This window comes from Triticum dicoccoides, chromosome 2A (assembly GCF_002162155.2).
Source record: "Triticum dicoccoides isolate Atlit2015 ecotype Zavitan chromosome 2A, WEW_v2.0, whole genome shotgun sequence".
NCBI lineage: Eukaryota > Viridiplantae > Streptophyta > Magnoliopsida > Poales > Poaceae > Triticum > Triticum dicoccoides.
In genome coordinates this window covers 544,813,423-544,827,910 of record NC_041382.1, presented here as the reverse complement: position 1 = coordinate 544,827,910, position 14,488 = coordinate 544,813,423, and positions in this window count along the sequence as shown.

Genomic DNA, 14,488 nt, shown 5'->3' with positions numbered 1-14,488 from the left:
AAATCATTTCGGTCGTAAGTACATCCCACATAGTCAGTCCCCACTAAATGTTTCCGTTCGTATATACATCCCACACAGTCGCTGCAAGGAAAACATTTGTGCAAGGTGGCCTAACGCAAACAGTTTTCATGAGAATGCGTGTGTGATTGTTCATTGATCCAACACGGTTTATTCCTAGAAACTATGTGCGTTGCCTAAGGTCATCGCCCACGGTGTTTTCTCAATAACCGTTTGCAATAGGAAAACCCAATTAGCAGGCTAATTCGCTAATTAGCAGACTAATTGCCCTATTATTAATAATGCATTTATTAGTCTAATTGACATTCATATTAAGCACATAATATATTTCATTTCCATATTAAGGAAGCAACATTTCATAATTGAAATATATCCGAGTACAACATGATATAACTTCAGCACTCAACTACCTCATTACACAACTGCACCAACACCAAGTTTCACATGCAACATCTAGAAGCTTTCGAAATTAGCATCATAGACGGCACATAGACAAATGCATCTCATCTGGAAAACTGCTGAAGCGGAAGGCGAATATTGAGCATTCATTCATGTTGAAGGTCTTTGCAACTTTAGGCCAGTGCATGTGGATGATTGACCTTCCATCCTTCATCCTCTTCAGGAACACTTCAATATTGAACCGTGGGTGTTGTATGAAAACTTTCCTTGCCTCCTGACTATAGAGGTGGTTTGAGAGGTAATCATCAGTGAACTGCTTTGGAAAGGCCTAAAAATAAGGATGTGCATAAAAATCTTCTCTATATTGGAAATGGGGCAAAGGAATAAAAAAGGCAAGGTATAATAGTTAGTACCATCTTGTAGTGAACTAATGTCTTTTTCTTTGTGCAGACAAAGATTTTGTTGTTTTTTGCCGCTAATTTATTTATCCTAACAATCTTTCTGAGTTTCTTGACTTGATTGATATTCATGGACAACTCATTTCCCCATATGCAAAAAGGATCAAACAGTGGGTCAAAACCTCTGGCAGCAGGACATACATGTGCAAGACCAAATTGTTAAAACTAAATATTATAATGGTTCCTGCAATTGCACAATAATGTGCTATTAGACAACAGATCATGCACGTGCTAACCCCGATTGTAAACCTCAGTGCTTCTTATTGTTTCCCTGCAACACATATAAGGTAGTTAGTCATCAGGTTAAGTAAGGGTTCGCATGCTATCAGTAAAATATGTTGATGAAAAATAAGCACATTGCAGATTCATCAGATTAATTCAAGCCACATGGAAAACCCATTTATCCAAACAAAACATGATTAAGAACTAGGAAATATAGCACTTGTATATGTTTCTCATGTATTAAGTGCAGCCAAATTCGATTTACTCCTCACATGCACATCAATACAAAATTCTACCCACGACAATTGAACATCGCATTGCAGAACTGAACCAAGCAGTTGTTGGGGAACACAGTAATTTCAAAAACATTCCTACGCACACGCACGATCTGTCATGGTGATGCACATCAACGAGAGGGGAAGAGTGTTGTCCATGTACCCTTGTAGACCATAAGCGGAAGCGTTATGACAATGCGGTTGATGTAGTCGTACGTCTTCACGATCCGACCGATCCTAGTACCAAAAGTACGGCACCTCCGCGATTTGCACACGTTCGGCTCGGTGACGTCCCATGAACTCTTGATCCAGCTGAGTGTCGAGGGAGAGCTTCGTCAGCACGACGGCGTGATGACGGTGATGATGAAGCTACGGGCGCAGGGCTTCTCCTAAGCACTGCAATGATATGACCGAGGTGGATTATGGTGGAGGGGGGCACCGCACACGGCTAAGAGATCAATGATCAACTTGCGTATCCTAGGGTGCCCCCTGCCCTGGTATATAAAGGAGCAAGGGGGGAGGCCGGTCGGCCCTTGGGGCGCGCCAGGAGAGGAGGAGTCCTCCTCCTAGTAGGAGTAGGACTCCTCTTTCCTAGTCCTACTAGGAGGAGGAAGGGGAAGGAAGGAGAGGGAGAGAAGAGAAGGAAAGGGGGGCGTCGCCCCCCTTCCCTAGTCCAATTCGGACTAGAGGTGAGGGGGCGCGCGGCCCTGCCATGGCCGGCCCTCTCTCTCTCCACTAAGGTCCATGTGGCCCATTAGTTCCCCCCGAGGGTTCCGATAACCCCCCAGCACTCCGATAATTATCTGGTGACCCCCAGAACTCATCCGGTGTTCGAATATAGTCATCCAATATATCAATCTTTATGTATCATGCATTTCGAGACTCCTCGTCATGTCCGTGATCATATCCAGGACTCCGAACTACCTTCGGAAAATCAAAACACATAAACTCATAATACCTATCGTCACCGAACTTTAAGCGTGCGGACCTTACGGGTTCGAGAACTATGTATACATGACCGAGACTCATCTCCGGTCAATAACCAATAGCGGAACCTGGATGCTCATATTGGTTCCTACATATTCTACGAAGATCTTTATCGGTCAAACCACATAACAACATACGTTGTTCCCTTTGTCATCGGTATGTTACTTTCCCGAGATTCGATCGTCGGTATCTCAATACCTAGTTCAATCTCGTTACCGGCAAGTCTCTTTACTCGTTCCGTAATGCATCATCCCGTAACTAACTCATTAGTCACATTGCTTGCAAGGCTTATAGTGATGTGCATTACCAAGAGGGCCCAGAGATACCTCTCCGTGTCGGTGGGAACGACACCTATGGGATCACAAGAATCCCTACTACGGTTGCGGGGCGCGGGGTCGTGAGAAGAGCGGATCAAACAGATAGCACACGGTTCGTTTATCTAGGTTCGGGTCGCGGGGATGCGTAAAACCCTACTCCTGCTTTGGTGGATTGTATATCTGTGTTCTTGAGCTAGCTATGGGGCGTGAGGAGCTCCAAAAAGCCGAATCCTCCTTCTGGTCGCCTCGGGCCTCCTTTTATAGGAAAGCGGTTGCCACAGTGGCACACATGAGGTGGAAAGGGTACAGTGATGTGAGGTTATCCCTCGCAGTACATGACAAGGCGCATTTAATGCGTCTTGCCCAGGTGTCCTTGCTTTATCGGGGACGGGGGAGAGCCCTGTCTCGTCCGTCGCCGCTCCCTCTCGTGTCGACACGCGCCCTGGCCAGCGGCGCCCGTGGTGCCATGTAGGCAGGCAGGCAGCTGAGGTGGCGCAGTGGTGGGTCTCCATGAAGATCCGCATGCCGCCACGCAGGTGCCTGCCCACCTGGTTGGGTCGGCAGCTGCATGCGAACGGCGGTGGAGGTTTGACTGGCGTGGACCTAATGGTGGCCCTACGGGTGTTCTTGGTAAGGGCCTTGCCGGGGCCCCGGCAAGGGTCTTGCCTTGGTGCCTGTTGTCATCCCCGGCAAGGCTCTTGCAGGGGGCCTTGTGGTCCTCCTTGGCTGGGATCCCGCCAAAGATCATCATCTTCTAAAGGGTGTATCTGATCTTGAATGTCTTCACAAAGATCTGCATGCCACCACGGGGATGTCTCCCGAATCCTTGCCCCATGGGGGCAATGGACTCAGGGGTGACTCACTCCGTAGGTGTGGGGCGAGCTGCCACGGCAAGGGTCTTGCCGGGTTTTCTAAAACCGCCTCCTGGTAAGGATGTTGCCGGGGGGGTCCGCTTCATCCCCTTCACGCTTTGTGGTCTTGGTCTTGGCGTCGTTCTTCTTCTCCTGAGCTTCGGCCTTACCTTGGCTCACCTCCCTTGCCTTGCTCAGTGTGGTGGTGCCTGTGGCTCAGACTTCCCGTGCACAGTTATAGGGGTACAAAAAGTGTACCCCTCTTTTTGTACACCGACAGGAGCCCCCGGGCCTGGGCCACACGTAAACGCAATCGCGTCGTTGGGCTAGGCCCAAAAACGGTGCGCGGGCAGGCGGGGTGGTTTTTACCGCGGTAAGTCTCTTCGCGCGCTGTGTTTCCCATGCTTCCCGCGCATGGCGCAGCGTGGGGAGGCGTGTGTGACGTGGGCGGCATGCGTGGGGCTGAGCTCTGCATGCATGCGTCACGTCGTAGTAAAGGGGGCGGTTCGCGCCTTCCCCATAAACGGAGGGAGGCGCGGAGGCGTGACCCATTTACTGAATGGGGCCGAGGCATGGTCTTCAAGGCGTCCACTCCCCACGATCACAGGGTGGGGAGAGGTCGCCTCACCCGTCGCCTCGGTCCTGCACGCCTGCCACGTGGCTCTCATGCGCTTGGGGTGGCGAACGGTGGAGGTGGGAAACCGGGCCGCCGCGGGCTGGGCGGCGGGTCGGTCCCAGTTCCCTGCGCCTTCCGCGCCTTGATTGGTTGAGTAGGGCGGCCGAGCCCCCACCCTGTTCCTTTATAAGGAGCGGGAGGGGGGATGGCGTCCCGCATTCCTTCATCTCCTCCTTCCTTCAGCTTCTGCTCCCCCCTTCCATCCGCCATGGAGAGAGGGAATCCTAGTCCTTCAACGGTGGCGGCGAGGGTCGCCGCTCGACAACGCGTCCCTCCTTCTCCTGCACCCGCGGTGGCAGAGCCAGCCGCGAGGGGAAGGGGGAGGGGGCGAGGTCGTGGGCGAGGCCGAGGCACTCGGGGAAGAGGAAGACGGGGCAGCGCGCCGGCCTCGCCTCCGCCGACAGTTCCTCCCCCCATGGAGGGCCATGTTGGGGCTGACCCTTGCGAGTTCTTCGTCAGGCTGCGCCGGCCGCCTCGTCATCGCCTTCGTCTCCCGACCCCATTCGCGCGGGAGATGGAGCTGGATCCACCGGAGTCGTTGTGGCTGCACATGAGGGGCTGCGGGATCAGTGGCACGCGGGCCCGCGTCGACTTCCCTGCCCCTCACATGATGTATCTCCGTCGGGGATGGAAGACGTTTGCCCATATCCACCGCTTGACGGAGGGGATCACTCTCCATTTTAAGCTGATGGAGGGTGGCCTTCTCTCCGTCAAGGTCTTCGAGTGCTTTGGGACCCGTGCAAGGTGCTGCGTGGAGAGCTCTTCTGATAGTGAAGACTCCTCCTCGGGCGGGAATGATGAGGAGGACAGCGGCAGCAACGATGAGGGTAGTAGGCGGCAGGATGACGGGTCCGATTAGGTGTCGGGCGCCGCTCCGTGCGGCACCGGTGACCCCATCATCCGCGTCGCCGGCTCCCTAAACTTCTCGGGGTCGTCTCCTTGGGCGGCTGGCGTTGGGAGGCTGCGGAAGAGGAAGAGGGCGGGCGGCAAGGCCGTGAAGTCGGAGTACACGGGCACCGATGCCTTCGACGCGTGCTGACGTCCTGCCGCCTCGTCTTCGAGCTCTGCTTCCAGCGCCGCCATCACCATCCAGCCTTCGGACGGCCACCGAGATGTTCTCTCGATGTCTTCTGCCACCCGTAGCTTGCCTATGCGCCCCTTTTGCCCTTTTCGCCTCCTTGACCTGCCTCCTGAGGAGAGGGACAAGAAAGGGATTACGGGCACCTTATCTCTTTTTGGTTTGTAAGCCTTCGGGCCTTAGCTGAATTTAAAACTTGTAATCCCATCATTCATGTTTTTCATTCCCTATGGACTGTACCTGAGTGGAATGTTTTTAATGAAAAAGGGATGCTTGCCGGGTCATTTGTTTATGGGTAGAACCCACAACAAGGAGTAAATCCTTGATATCCTTAAGATCAACATTTCCTTGCCCGGCAACAGGCCTTGCCGTCTCCCCACTTCGCTCGACCTTTCTCACACCTTTGGCGGAGGCAGGGATGAGGTGGGTTTAGGCTCCTTGTTTCATCCTCTCGCTGCCGCGACTACTACCAAACTTGGCCACAGGAACGAGCCCTAGGGCCTTGAGTTAGGTAAGCACGGTAGTTTTAGGAAAAAACGAGGTTTCACATACCTCAGTCCATAAGGCAATGCATGATAAGGGATGAAGAACTTATCTGAAGCTGTATCCCCCGGCAACTCTGGTTTGCCGTGGGTGAATCTTTGCTCTTGCAGCCCCCGGCAATACTGGCTTGCCGGGGTCTAGATGCTGGTCTGTCCCTCTTCTCTTTTTCGTCCTCAAGTGATCCGGCAAGGATACCTGTGAGTCCTGTGAACCAAAGAAGACGAAAGAACAGCAAAGAGACGCACACTCGACCTCTAAGCTAGGGGTTAGTCGCCGCTAAGCACTATCAACCTAACCAATGACGAGACTCGACCTAGCATGCATGCTATAACTTAGGGCGCCAGCGCTTCATTTATTTATGCTCAGGGTCTGCGCCTGGCTTTGTACAAAGGGTTACATGCATCATCGGCAATGCTTGTTCAAAAGGTGGCTTGCCGGGGGGCCCGGCAAGCCGCGCCTCATGGGTAAAACTTGCGAAGATGCTTAGTGTTCCAGGAGTTACTCACCGGAACAACATCTTCGGTCTCCAGGCGGACTGCGCCGGGCCTGGTGACTCGTATTACCCGAGAAGGGCCTTCCCACTTTGGCGTCAACTTGTTGGAATTCTTGGCCGACTGAACGCGCCAAAGGACAAGGTCGCCTTCCTAAAGGCTTCGGGCATGAACCTTGCGGCTATGGTAGCGGCGCAAGGCTTGCTGGTAGCATGCTGCTTTCACAACCACCCTAAGACGATCTTCCTCAAGGAGCATTGCGTCATCTTGCCCCAGTTGCTCTTGCTCAAGCTCATCATAAGCGAGCACTCAAGGTGACCCGTATATGAGTTCAGTGGGGAGAACTGCTTCTACCCCGTATACCACGGCAAAAGGTGTCTGGCCGGTGGCTCGATTTGGTGTCGTCCTGATCGACCAAAGAACCGCCGGCAACTCATCAATCCAGCGCCTTACACTCTTGTGCAGCCTGTCAAAGGTCTTGGTCCTTAAGCCTTGCAGTACTTCAGTGTTTGCCCTCTCAGCTTGACCATTGCTTCGTGGGTGAGCAACGGAAGCGAAACAGACTTTGCTGCCGAGGTCTTGGATATATTGCATGAAGGTGCGGCTTGTGAACTGTGTGCCGTTGTCGGTGATGACCCTGTTGGGTACACCAAAACGGCACACTAGTCCCTTGAAGAACTTGACGGCTGACTGAGCTGTGACCTTCCTCACTGCCTCCACCTCCGGCCACTTTGTGAACTTGTCGATTGCAACGTACAAGTACTCAAAGCCCCCGACGGCGCGAGGGAAAGGGCCCAGTATGTCGAGCCCCCAGACCGAGAAGGGCCAGGAGAGAGGAATGGTTTGAAGGGCTTGAGCTGGCTGATGAAGCTTCTTTGAATGGAACTGACACGCTTCACACTTGGTGACTAGTGTCGTCTCATCTTGGAGGGCGGTGGGCCAGAAGAAGCCTTGCCGAAATGCCTTGCCGGCAAGGGCCCTTGACCCGATGTGGGATCCACATATGCCTCCGTGTATCTCCGCCAACAGCTCCAGTCCTTCCTCCCAAGGGATACACTTCAATTTCACACCGTTCGGCCTCTTTCTATACAGGACGTCATCGACGAACTGGTACATGGTAGAGCGATGGGCTACTTTTTCCGCTTCTTCCCGCTCTTCAGGAAGTTCCCCTGTTTGGAGGAATCGGACGGTATGTTGTGCCCACGCCGGAGCCTGAGGCTCGACGGCGAGGACTAAAGGCATTTCCTCCGCTATAGGAGCGGCTGTCTCGACGGCAAGAGCTTGACGCTCCGCCGGAGCTAGCCGTCCCGTGGCGGGCTCAGTGTCCCCGGCAACATCCTTGCCGGCGGCTCCGGGGAGCTCGGCGGGAAAGTACTTGCCGGGTCCTGATTTCCTCCTCTTGTTCTGCTCTGTTGATGGATCAACGGATGGCTGAGTTAGCTGGAGCACAAAGGTACCTGGTTCCACAGGTAGCTTGAGGGCAGCGCGTTTTGACACGTAATCGGTGATACCGTTCTCCGCTCGGGGAACGTATTCAGCCTATATACCGTCGAAACGCTCTTCCAGCTTTCTCACTTCATCGACGTAGGCCTTCATCAATGGGCTCTGGTAGTCCTTGTTGACTTGCTTGACGACGAGCTGCGAGTCGCCCCTGACGATGAGCTTCTTGATTCCGAGGTCCGCCGCGATCCTAAGACCGGCAAGCAGCCCTTCGTACTCTGCCGTATTGTTTGTTGACACCTCCGTGGGGAAGTGCATCTGGATCACGTACTTGAGGTGCTCTTCGGTGGGCGCGACAAGCAGTACGCCAGCCCCGGTGCCGTGTAAGGAGAAAGCTCCATCAAAGTACATGATCCAACTGCAACTTGCCTCCTTGCCGGGGAGAGCAGTCTCTTGGGCTTCTTCGTCAGGCGTTGCGGTCCATTCTGCAATGAACTCCGCCAGGACTCAGCTCTGAATCGTCGAAGTACTTTCAAACTTGAGGCCAAAGCTGGACAACTCCAGTGCCCATTCCACAATTCTTCCCATTGCATCTAGATTGTGCAATATCCGTTGCAGAGGGAGGCGAGTGACGACAGTGATATCATGTGCCTGGAAGTAGTGACGCAGCTTCCTTGAGGCCATAAGAAGGCCGAAGAGCAGTTTTTTCATGCCAGAGTACCTTGATCTAGCTCCCCGCAGGAGGGAACTAACAAAGTAGACCGGGTGCTGCATCATTTTCTTCTTCGGCGGCACTTCAATTGGCTGTGTCATCTCTGTATTGGTGGTGTCGGGCTCTGTCACTGCCATTACCTCGTCGTCAACCTCTCTCTGCGCCACTAGTGCGGCGCTGACCACCTGGTATGTTGCCGCTAGCTATAGCAGCAACGGCTCCTGTGGCCTAGGCGCAACTAGTATTGGCGCGGAGGAGAGGTACTTCTTCAAATCTTGCAATGCTGCTTCGGCTTCTGGCGTCCACTCCATCGGGCCCGCCTTTTTCAGGATCTTGAAAAAGGGAAGGGCGCACTCGGCAGACTTGGAAATGAATCTGCCCATGGCGGCGACGCAACCAGCAAGCCGACGCACATCCTTGATTCGCTTGGGTGCTTCAATCTGCTCTATAGCTTTGATCTTGTCTGGATTGGCCTCTATCCCACGCTGTGATACAAAGAACCCGAGAAGCTTGCCGGACGGGACGCCAAAGACGCACTTCTCAGGGTTCAGCTTGAGATTGATCTTGCGCAGGTTTGCAAATGTTTCTTGCAAATCCGGTATGAGGGTTGCCCTGTCCTTGGTTTTGACCACTATGTCATCCATATAAGCTTCCATATTTCTATGGAGCTGGGGTCAAAACCAATTTGGACCACCCTTGCAAACGTTGAACCAGCACTCTTCAGCCCGAAAGGCATCCACATGAAACAATGCGTACCACATGGGGTGATGAATGCTGTTTTCTCTTCGTCTTCTCTTGTCATGAAGATCTGGTGGTAGCCGGAGTAGGCATCGAGGAATGACAACAGATCACACCCAGCTGTGGAGTCAACAATCTGGTCGATGCTCGGCAACGGGAAGGGGTCCTTAGGACAAGCCTTATTGATATCTGTGTAATCAATACACAGCCTCCACTTCCCATTAGCCTTGCGCACTATGACCGGATTTGCCAACCACGTTGGATGGAGCACTCCTCTTACCAAACCCACTGCTTCCAGTTTCCGGATCTCCTCTGTGATGAACTCTTGTCGTTCCAAAGCTTGCTTTCTGACCTTCTGCTTGACGGGCCGTGCATGAGGACATATAGCAAGGTGGTGCTCAATCACCTCCCTGGGAATGCCGGGGATGTCGGAAGCTTGCCATGCAAACACATCGACATTCGCCCGTAGGAAGGTGACGAGCGCGTCTTCCTATTTGTCGTCAAGGGTGGAGCTTATGGTGAAAGCCCCTCCCGTGTCGTCCTCATTGACAGAAACCTTCTTGGTTCCCGGCGGTATGGCCCTGGGCTTCTTGTTTCCGCCGATGGAGCTCTCTGGCACGTCCTCGACGGGAGCGCTACACTCCTAAGTGGTGCGCTTGCCGGAGTGGGTGTACGAGGTCTCACCGGTCTTCTTCTTCTTCTTCCCTCTCGGGGTCCCAGCGGCAGGAGCAAGTGCCCTAGTGGCGGCAGCTACTGCAACTGCTTGCTGGTATAGTTGGTCAGCACAAATCAGCGCATCTTTCTTATCGGAGGGGATGGTGATGATCGTCACAGGTCCTGGCCTCTTCAGGGTGTTGTAGGCGTAGTGTGACGCCGCCATGAACTTGGCCAGCGCTGGGCAGCCAAGGATCCCGTTGTAGGGCAAGGGGATCTTGGCAACATCAAACACGACCCTCTCCGTCCTGTAGTTCAGATCACTTCCAAAAGTCACGGGCAGCGTGACCTTTCCCTTAGGTTGGCTTCTTCCCGGGTTGACCCCCTGAAACGTGCCCGTCTCCTCGAGGTCTCCATCAGGAATCTGCAGTTTCTCGATCACGGCAGGCGAGATCAAGTTCCGACCGGCCCCGCGATCGACTAGCATCTTTGTCACCTTGAGGTTGTGTATTGTTGGTGAAACCAGCAATGGCAAGCACCCGACCGCAGTAGTGCGATCAGGGTGATCCTCAGTGTCAAAAATGATAGGTGTGTTGGACCACTTCAGCGGCCTTTGGGCATCAAACGACGGCTCTGCCGCTGTAATCTCTCGTGCCCACTGTTTAAGCTGGCGGTGAGAAGTATGCAGCGAGGCGCCGCCGTCGATTCACATGGCCTCTGTAGCTTTCTGAAACTCTTGGTCACCGAATTCGTCGTCCTCTTCGTGATCGTCGTCTTCTGGCTTTTTGACACAGCCCTGGGCGGGCCTCTCCTGTTGTTTATCCTTGCCGCGATGGCCCGCCTGGCCATCACGCTTCTAGCCGGACCCCTCAGCACCGTCTTGGCCCTTCTCCTTGTCCCGCCTCTCATATTCAGCCCTCTGCTTCTTAGCGAGGAGCTCAACCTGTCGACAGTCTTGGAGAGCATGGCCTTTGGTGCGATGGATCTTGCAGTATCGCTTGTCGGAGTTCCCTGGCTTCTCGGCAACCGCCAAGGCCCGACAGCCGACACATCTGGCAATTTCCTTGCCGGGGTCACCTCCCTTGGTTTTCTTGGTGGAGCCGGTGTCACCAGATCCCTCGATGGCAAGCACGGCTTTACCTTTGCGCTTCCTGTTGTGGCGCCGACCCTTCTTCGCCGGGGCGGCAGTATCTTCATCTGAGGAGTCGGTTTCCACGCCGGCATCTTCGCCGGGGTACTTCCTTCCCTCTTCAGCCCGGGCACATCTGTCAGCAAGAACATAGAGTTCTGCTACATCTTTCACCTTGTTCATTGCCAGCTCTTCGCGCATCTTGCGGTTACGCACGTTCTGATGGAACACGTTGATGATGGCGGCAGGGTGAACATCAGGGATATTGTACTGTATCCGGCTGAACCTCTATATATACTTGCGGAGACTCTCGCCTCCCTTCTGGGGAATGACGTGCAGGTCGCTCGCTTGGCCATGGGCTTGGTGGCCTCCAGTAAAGGCGCCCACAAACTCATGGCACAAATCCGACCAGGAGGAAATAGAGTCTACCGGCAAGTGCATCAACCATGACATGGCGTTGGGTTTAAGAGCCAACAGAAAGTAATTCGCAAGCACCTTATCGTCGCGGGCTCCGGCAGCTTGCATCGCAATGGTGTAGATGCTGAGGAACTTGGACGGGTGGGTCTTGCCGCTGTACTTTTCACCCACGTCAGGTTTGAAGGTGCGGTGAGTGGGCCACTGGAACTGCCGCAGCTCACGGGTAAAAGCCGGACAGCCTTCCTCGTAAGGTAGGCCTCCAGGACTCTCCGGTGCCGGGTGGTTCACAGCAGGCCCTACTCGCCTGTCTGATTGGTGGCGCGCTCCGCGCCGGCGCTCGATAGTGGTCCGAGCGTCTTCATGTTCTCGTTCCCGAAGGACTTGGCGCTGGTCACAGTGGGTCCGCGGGTCGGACGACGCTATGGAGATTTCGTCGCCCGCAACGTCGCGACGGGCTGGCGTCCGCGGTACTGGGCGAGGAGGAGGCGAGTGCACCGTGGTCGCGGCGCCACTGGCTTTCCTGCCATTGGTGCGTGGGACTCCGTCGGAGCATCGACCCGGGGGCTCCACCGGACTCGGTTCGTCTTTGTTGGCCACCACAACAAGGCTTCGGATAGTGGCTCTCCATTCGTCGAGTTTCCCCGTAGTGGGAGGAAAATCGAGGAGCAACTGCGCGCGCGCCAGGGCTTCTGTTGGCGTTGGTGGCAGCGAAACCTACACGGATCGCGACGCGCTTCGACTTCTGACCATGTTAGAAGGAGCTCTATCACGACCCCGCGGTCGCATGCCATCTTCACCAGCGCCTCGGCGAGCGGGCAGGTCTTCTACCTCCCGGGAGTGGCGCTTGGGGCTCTTCCCGCGGCGACGCCCGCAGGCCCCGTTACACATTTTCAAAATCCTCAAAAACCTAACAGAAAAAAAGATACGGGGCTTTTAAGATCTGGAGAGGCAAAAAAATTCAAAAAAAATTCAAACTTACTAATGGCGCACCTGCCCATGGTGCACCATTAGTATCTTCCCGCCTTCAAAATTCAAAATAAGTCAAAAAAATAAAAATAAAAAGTTACTAATGGCGCACCTGCCCATGGTGCGCCATTAGTATCTTCCCGCCTTCAAAATTCAAAATAAGTCAAAAAAATAAAAAAAAGTTACTAATGGCGCACCTGCCCATGGTGCGCCATTAGTATCTTCCCGCCTTCAAAATTCAAAATAAATCAAAAAAATAAAAAAAAGTTAGTAATGGCGCACCTGCCCACGGTGCGCCATTACTATGTCGTATATATGGCTGGGCGCACCTCCTCCACTCCACCTCTCCTCCACTCCACCTCTCCTCCACTCCATCTCCTCCTCTCCTCCACTCCATCTCCTCCTCTCCTCCACTCCATCTTCCCTTCTCTCCTCCACCATACTACCCTCCTCCTCTCCGGCGACCTCCTCCTCCTCCTCTCCGGCGACCTCCTCCTCTCCGGGGACCTCCTCCTCCCTCCTCTCCTCTCCTCCCCTCCCCTCACGGTTTCTCCTCCCTCATCTCCGGTGAGCTCCTCCTCCCTCCTCTCCTCCCATTCCCTCATGGTTTCTCCTTCCTCCTCTCCGATGCTTCGGTGAACTCCTCTCCGGCGACCTCCTCCTCCTCTCCGGCGATGTAGGCGAGCGCCTCTCCGGTGACCTCCTCCTCCTCCTCTCCGGCGAACTCCTCTCCGGAAAAAGAACACGGCAAAATAACGTACAAGATCCAAAAACAGGAACACAATTTGAAATAATATCGTGCCAAAAAACGAGCAAAAAAACTAGCAAAAAATGGGCAAAAAATCACGATCCAGATCCAAATTCAAAATTCAAAAATAGCAATGGCGCACGGTGGGGGTTAGACGGTGCGCCACTACTATTTTGCCGCCTTCAAAATTCAAAAATACTAATGGCGCACCGTGGCCTATACTAATGGCGCACCAGTGGCCTATACTAATGGCGCACCGTGGCCTATACTAATGGCGCACCAGTGGTGCGCCATTAGTATACCAGATACTAATGGAGCACCAGTGGTGCGCCATTAGTAAAAAATACTAGTGGCGTGATACTAATGGCGCACCAGTGATGCGCCATTAGTAGGAAAAACTGGTGCGCCATTAGTAGCCCTTTTCCTAGTAGTGTGTACACTAGAGCAAAAGATTGCATGGTAAAAGTAGATAGCACAATTCACTAGAATTTGTTAAGGAAAGACGGTAGCTAGCAAGCTGAACATGGGTCCTTATAATGAGCTAATAAGACAAGCTACTCCTCATTGTCGGAGATATTCAATGACGATTGGCTCCTTGGACATGGAAAAGGGCGAGGCCTCCGCATCATGAGTGCCCTCGTCATAGTGGTGAGTTGCCTGAGCCGCTCCGGGCACCAACCTGCTGGCTCTCGAGATGAGGTAAGCACGTGCACGCTGAGAAAACACCTCGTAGTCTTTGTCGAAGGCACCGAGGGTGGCCTCGAGAAAACGCCACGAATTGTCGTTTAAAGCAGCCAACCACATCACGGCGTCGGCGCGTGAGGCGTCGATGGTGGCCTTGACGGCAAGGTGCTCCTCCAAGATCTGGGAGTCGGCACGAATGGCAGCCATCGCGACCTCATCCGCGCGTGCGGCCGCGATTTGCTTCTCCGCTGCAAATGCTCCTTGAGATCCTGGCTATACTGCGTGCACCATGGCTTAGGGCGGCGCTTATTTGATGGAGGGGTCAGTGATTTTGGTGGAAGGTGTCGAACCAGCGGTCGGGGCATGTGGGATGTGGGAGGAGGAGGATGGGGGTTGGGTGTGGATTACCTGCCTGGATAGGCGAGGCCGAGCAGCGTGAAGGAGGGTCGCCGGCGAGGAGGCGGCGCTGCAAGCAAGGAGTGAAGGTTTCAACTTGGAAAGGAAGATGGAAATAGGGGAAATGTGGCTTTTGGTAGGGAGGAGGGGGAGGGGAGGTAGATATTTCCGAAAAAGCCGAAAATTTGGAATCGCTTCAACAAAAAAACTAGCGCGCAAAGTGTCATCAGACACAGTCCCTTATTCAGAGCGGGCTGTGGACTGTAGCTATTGCACCTTCTTGCGTAAG